This window comes from Eumetopias jubatus, unplaced genomic scaffold (genome assembly GCF_037043125.1).
Source record: "Eumetopias jubatus isolate StellerSeaLion01/CBP00866 unplaced genomic scaffold, mEumJub1_p1.0 scaffold_3, whole genome shotgun sequence".
NCBI lineage: Eukaryota > Metazoa > Chordata > Mammalia > Carnivora > Otariidae > Eumetopias > Eumetopias jubatus.
Genome location: NW_028274809.1, coordinates 65921781 through 65927828, shown reverse-complemented (window position 1 = coordinate 65927828; position 6048 = coordinate 65921781). Strand labels below are relative to the sequence as shown.

Here is a 6048-nt window from a genome sequence, read left to right as displayed (position 1 = left end):
CCAGATCAACAAGGCAGGGTACACTAATGGAATTTTTTTAATCCCAGTCAATCTGAGTTCACAAGGAAGAAATTACAAGGAATAGTTGACATATGTCTTTTCCAAACCATTACACATATTTGACATAGTTTAGACATGTGATTCAGAATACAATTTCAATCTAGCATTTTAGAATTCACTTAGGAAGTCACAAATTATAAAATAATGAATGAATAAACAAATAAACCAATGAAAGCAAGGCAAACAAAAATAGAAAATGCAAGGTGCATGTCTTTGCTATGAATACAATTATCACCATTGGCTATGAATTTGAGGGAGTATGTCCCACAATAAATGCTATCATTTGGCTGAAAATGATTTTTGCCTATTTTGAAAAGTAGCAGATAGATGGAGAATAAAGAAAAGGTGAGTAAGAAATTTAATGACACAGAGAACATTAGCATGGACCCTATGCAAGGATGACGTAAATTCGTGAAGTGTCCCATATTAGAAAAAAAAAATAGGAAATTACTCCATTTATCTATACCTTGGGGGAATGATGAGATGTTTTATATAAGTGATTGATCACTTAACCTGATGACTACTTTTTTTTGGTTCACCCACCTCCTTTTCTTAATGTAAACACTTTCTGTGGAATTTTCTGGTTTGTACAGTGGATAGAAATTAACGATATACTTTTAGGCATAAGCTCTCCAGGTATCCATCAACTCTGATGTAACACAGTAATGTCTGTAAGGGCCTTCGGGGTGTAAAGGCTTAGCATCATATATATAGCCCCAAACTCCACATGTTTACAAACCTAGTCTGCCTTTTATTGGTATCTTCCTTCTCGGTCTTCTGTTGTTTCCTCCTGCCATGATTGTTTTAGCTGTTCTACCCTTTCTTGGACATTCCCATGCCTACCACATTCACATCCTCTCCCATCGGAAAAGAATCCACGGACTTTGTGACAACCATGTACAGTAGCTATTTTCTTCTCACTTCCTGGTGTGTGTATCCAACTCGAATACCCAAGGCAAATTCTAAAAGCATAGTGGTACCCAGATTAGAAAATCCTTTCTGATTGAAATTATTTTAAATCAAACCGTCACAGTTTTTATTAGGATTTTCCTGTCTACTAATAGGTAAATGTGTTCCATTTGGAGTTTATAGTTCATTTCATTCTACAAGGTGATCCACCAACACACCAGATATAATTTTATCCATACCTATTTTATTGTGCTCCTCCTGCATTTTACTAGTGAGTTCAAGATAAGTTTTTTTTCCTCTTGGCTCTCTTCTGCTAACTCCAAAATTTTCCAGAGGCTAATAAAATCTGAAACTTAATAAGTTCCGAGTTATAGCAACAGCAAAATTTTAGCATAGCTTAAGAGATAGGAATAAAACTTCCCAAGCTTTTTTCTCATTAGAATGCTACTCTCCCGATCCATAGACTAAGCCTCATGAATGAAGCTATGCTTAACAGTAGAACTGTAACAAAATTTCAGTGAGCAGCTTTTCATTGGAAGCCCTCTAAAGTTGAGGCTTTAGCATGGCCCACAGTACATAAACTATGACCTACAAACATAAGCCTTTCAAACACTAAATACAAGGCCCTGTTCCTAGTAGGTACTTTATAAATAGTAGAGCACCATTTCCCTCTCTTTACTCCTTAAAATAACCTTAACCAGTAAACATTTCAACCTCATTTTTCTGGATGGAAATTAAAAATAACAATAACCACTTGGCCCTACTTGGTCAGAATGAAAGAAGGTACATCTGACTACCCAGGCTGATTATAGAAGCTTAGTGGTAAAACTATTTCCGAATTGGTCTGCATTCTTCCAACTTAGAGGCTTCCTTAAGTATCAGCCACCATCCTGCTTTGCAGGACTGTAATTGCTAGAGTTGAGGAAGGGTTGAGTGGTCTGGGCTGTGCACCATGTCATCCTCTGCGCAGTCAATCAAATGGCCATCAGAACAGTGCGAGGACAACTGAATGCCTATGTGAGTAATTCTTAGTCTGTAAGCACAGAGTGTACACAGGAGAACAACCCTTAAAAGGTCTAAAAAGCATAAACTGCAATATGCTGGACTCCCACAGTCACACTCCAATTCAGTAATGTTTTCACTCAGTATTAATGAAAGGTCCTTTTTCAGGGGCTCACATGTTATTTTCCTGAAAGGAACAAAACATGCTAGAAGACTATCTTCTAAATCCTATCATTGTTTCTTTAATATTATTAAATAATAATGTACAGTAAACTCTGATGTCATACTGAGACAATACTTCTGTAAATCTAACATTTTTATTACACTCTCAAGTCACAAATACGGTTATATCACAAATTTACGTGTAATGCATAGTCCCCAAAGAAAGAACTCCATTCCCTAAAAAAGTGACAAAGCATTTGGGCATATTTCTGAGCAATAACATTCAAATCAAAATTACCAACAAGTGGTAGGTGACCGTTTTGAATGAAGAAAACTATAGAAAATAATTGAATCAGTTTACCATTTGTAGCAAAAATAAAATAATCCATACTTGATGCATTCTGTGATACTTTAGAAACTTTCCAATCATGGCATTTGCAAAAAGAAACGTATGTGTATCTAATATTTTTCTTCTGATATACATATAAAGTACAAGAACAATCATGACAATCAAAAGTTTTATATAATTTTTAAATTTGATTTAAGAATGTCCAGTGGAAAGCCACTTTTAAAGCTTAATATCACAACAATTAAAACATCTACAGTTCATTAAATTTAAAAATATTCTTTTACTTTCCACCTGAAAGGTCAACAATTAATCCATGTTATTATAATTTATTTTGTAATCTACCTCAATTTAATACTTGCAGGATTAACTTATCTGCAACTTTTCTTTAATATTCTGGAATTCAAAGTTCTTTCTAAAAGGTTTCTGAAAATATTGGTATTTTTCTTCCCCTTGTATAAGAGGAGTTACTTTTATTGGAAGGGGGGGAGTTGCTTTAAAAAAAAAACACATGAAATGTGAGTGGGCATTCAGTTACACACTATTTTAGTTTAAAATGGGAGGGGATGGTGGTGGGAAATACTCACAAAAAGATACCTGTCATGCAGACTCTTCAATTCGTTCATTTTATGTTTTCTTTCTTTTTTTCCTCCTTAATGAATGAGAGGAAAATAAATCTTTGGCATTCCAAGGAAGTGATTCTGAAGTGTAACCTCCATCAGATCATCTAGAAGATCAACTGTCCAACAACATTATATTAAAGGCCGTAAATAAGGTTGTTCCAAAGACCAGCCGAAAGCTGGAGCTTCCGTCAATGGCCATGACTGAAGCTCATCATGGTTTGAACGCTGCAGCTGAAACCTCAAGCCTTATGCACTGAGCAACAATGAAGATATTGTACAATCAACCAGGATTACAGTGAAGAAAAACAAAGTGCTTTCAGATCATAAAAGAAATGATTATCACGAGGAAAGAGAAGGGGCTGTTGGATTTAAAAGGCAACCAGAGAAAAATAAAACCAAAAGTAAATATAAAACATCAGCACCCTACCCCTCGAGGATGTTAAAATCACAAAGAATTTCCAAAGGAAGTATAATAAGCTCACAGATGAAAAAGCATTTACACAATCCATTTTAGGATGTACACTTTGCTAAATGATCTGTAAAATGAGAAAAAGAAACTGATACATTGTAGAGGTGCATTATCTGAAGAGTACACAGTGTCCAGAAATTCTGTTGCTTCTTTCATAAGAATCAGTTTGAGGTTTGCATTAGTAAAGATGGCGAAGTTATTTTATAAGCAGAGGGAGGAGGAGAAGGGGCAGGAGGAGGAGGAGGGGCAGGAGGAAGAAGGGGGAAAAGAAAGCTAGAGAACTAGTATCAAGCCAAGAAGCAAAAGGGAGTGTCGACAATGTTTATTTCCGAATGTGGAGAGGACTTATTGCAATATAATAAAGTGCCTCCTTTTTCCTTCAACTAAGATAGAAAAGTTAAAAATCTCCAGTATTCCTGAAAAGAGATGGTTTCTGGAAATGATACATTTTTTAAATACCTTTCAATAGCTACTGTTGAAGTTTGGTTCATGAAAAAGTTGCCAGAGGGGAGGGCAAAATAGGTGAAGAGGAGCTGGAGGTACAGTTTTCTGGTTAGGGAATGAAAAAGCCGTGGAGCTACAAGTCACAGAGTAGGGCATATTGTCAATAGCATTGTAACCGCGCTGTATGGTGACAGACGGGAGCTATACTTGTAGTGAGCATGGTATAGACTTGTCCAACCACTATGTTGGACACCTGAAGCTATTATAACATTGTGTGTCAACTATTCTTCAGTATAAAAGAAAAAAAGTAAAAAAAAAAAAGCTGCAGTTACATTGTTCATGAGGCAAATGACACTAGGCACACCAGTTAGTTGTGCAATGTCATGCCACTGTTTTGTTTCAGGTACACTTGTGTCAAAATTTTAACAGTGGTTCTTATCCTCTTATGTCCTAATACATCTGATGTAAATGTTATTCTCCTAGCAGTAACAGGCATCACTGCAGTAATCATGAATCCTTTCAGAGAAGATGATGTTGAGTGTTAAAACGCTTCTCTAGTGGGAAGCTGAGAAGGGGCCGCAGCTTTAAATACCTTGTTCAGGAGCTTCTGATAGGACCCCCAAGGGGTGTAAATCTCTTCCCCCTTTGAGAATAACTAATTTCCTCAAAGGCTTATAAACTCCTTTCCCCCTTAAGAATAACTGATCTTTGAATGAAGATAATTTTTTCTCCATGCCAAGTTAGCAAGCTTCCAAAACATAGTGTATATATGCTGGATTCACCAAGGTCATTCAGTAACCCACATTTGGTAGGGCTTGCACTTTGAGATATATATATATATATATATATTTTTTTTTTTTCCCCCTTGTAGCAATGAAAGATTTATACCTATCCATCACTTTATTGTGATCACCAGCAGAGGAGAGTTGTCTGGGGTTAAGGGTATAGACAGACCATGGGATAAAATGAAGTTTCACTTTGGCTTATCTGCTCGGCAATTCTAACCAAAGCTAATAAACCATAGATCAAAGTCATATGTTTACAGTAATATTAATGGCAACCTCAGTTTTAAGTAAATTATCTGGGCCTTTCACTCAAATGTGTGGATCTTAGGAAGATGAAGGAAGAGGTCAGACAAGCCTTGGCTGTGACAACATTCACTAGTATGACTAGCAACTGAAACAATTAGCTTTAGTAGCTTTAAGTGCTTAATGACTATTTTTCTATCCCAATGACTGAAAAACTATATAAAAAAGTAATCTCCTTATACATAGGCATTGCATCCCACCAGTGGATTCTGTAGTAGGCACCATCTTCCTCTTCAGGATCAAAGCATTCCTTCCCCCAGCTGCCAGGATGTTGGCTGCTGGTGGCTCACAGCTAAGCCCTTTTTTAGGAATTATCCTTGGCCTAAGATTCTACCTCTTACTGGAGTGGGGGGAGGGATAGCCTGCGTACAATGCAGGGCCAAGAGGAAGGCGGAGCAAGTGAGGAACGGGCCTTGCCACAAAACTCAATAATCAAGTGAAATAATATCTTCATGCACTATTTTTAAAAATAAAAAACATAAAGAATCCACGATGATCAAATATGACAATTTTAAATAAAGACAGCATCGGTAATAACTAACTTCTTTTTCGGCCTGAGGCTCCAATACGGGTCCACACAGCACTCTTACTGATCCCATCTTTATTTAATATGGTTCAATATTTTGTTCATTGTGATGTTGTATTAATTTAGATTTCTATAAATAGTGCATTAAAATATTTATCTTGGTTACTGAGTTTTTTGGCACCCCTAAATTTTGTCCTTGAGCAGAGCGCCTCCCTTACCTCACCCTAGTTCCAACCCCGGCAGGTGGTACCATTGCTTGGTTCATTTGCCCTATAGAGGGACAGTGTTGAAGGGCCATCCCAGCAACAGAATCCCTGTGGGACTGGCTGAAGCCTTTCTTGTGACTTCATTGAAGTCCGATCCTGTTTCATTCCCTTCCCAGTGTTCCCAGAACAGCCTTACGGGCAAGTCTCTGTCTC

The 6048-nt window shown here is 37.0% G+C and overlaps 1 pseudogene; it reads left to right on the top strand.

Moving 5' to 3' along the window:
• The first annotated feature begins 406 nt into the window (after positions 1-406).
• LOC148164702 (U6 spliceosomal RNA) lies at positions 407-491 on the top strand (annotated as a pseudogene).
• The last annotated feature ends 5557 nt before the right edge of the window (positions 492-6048 follow it).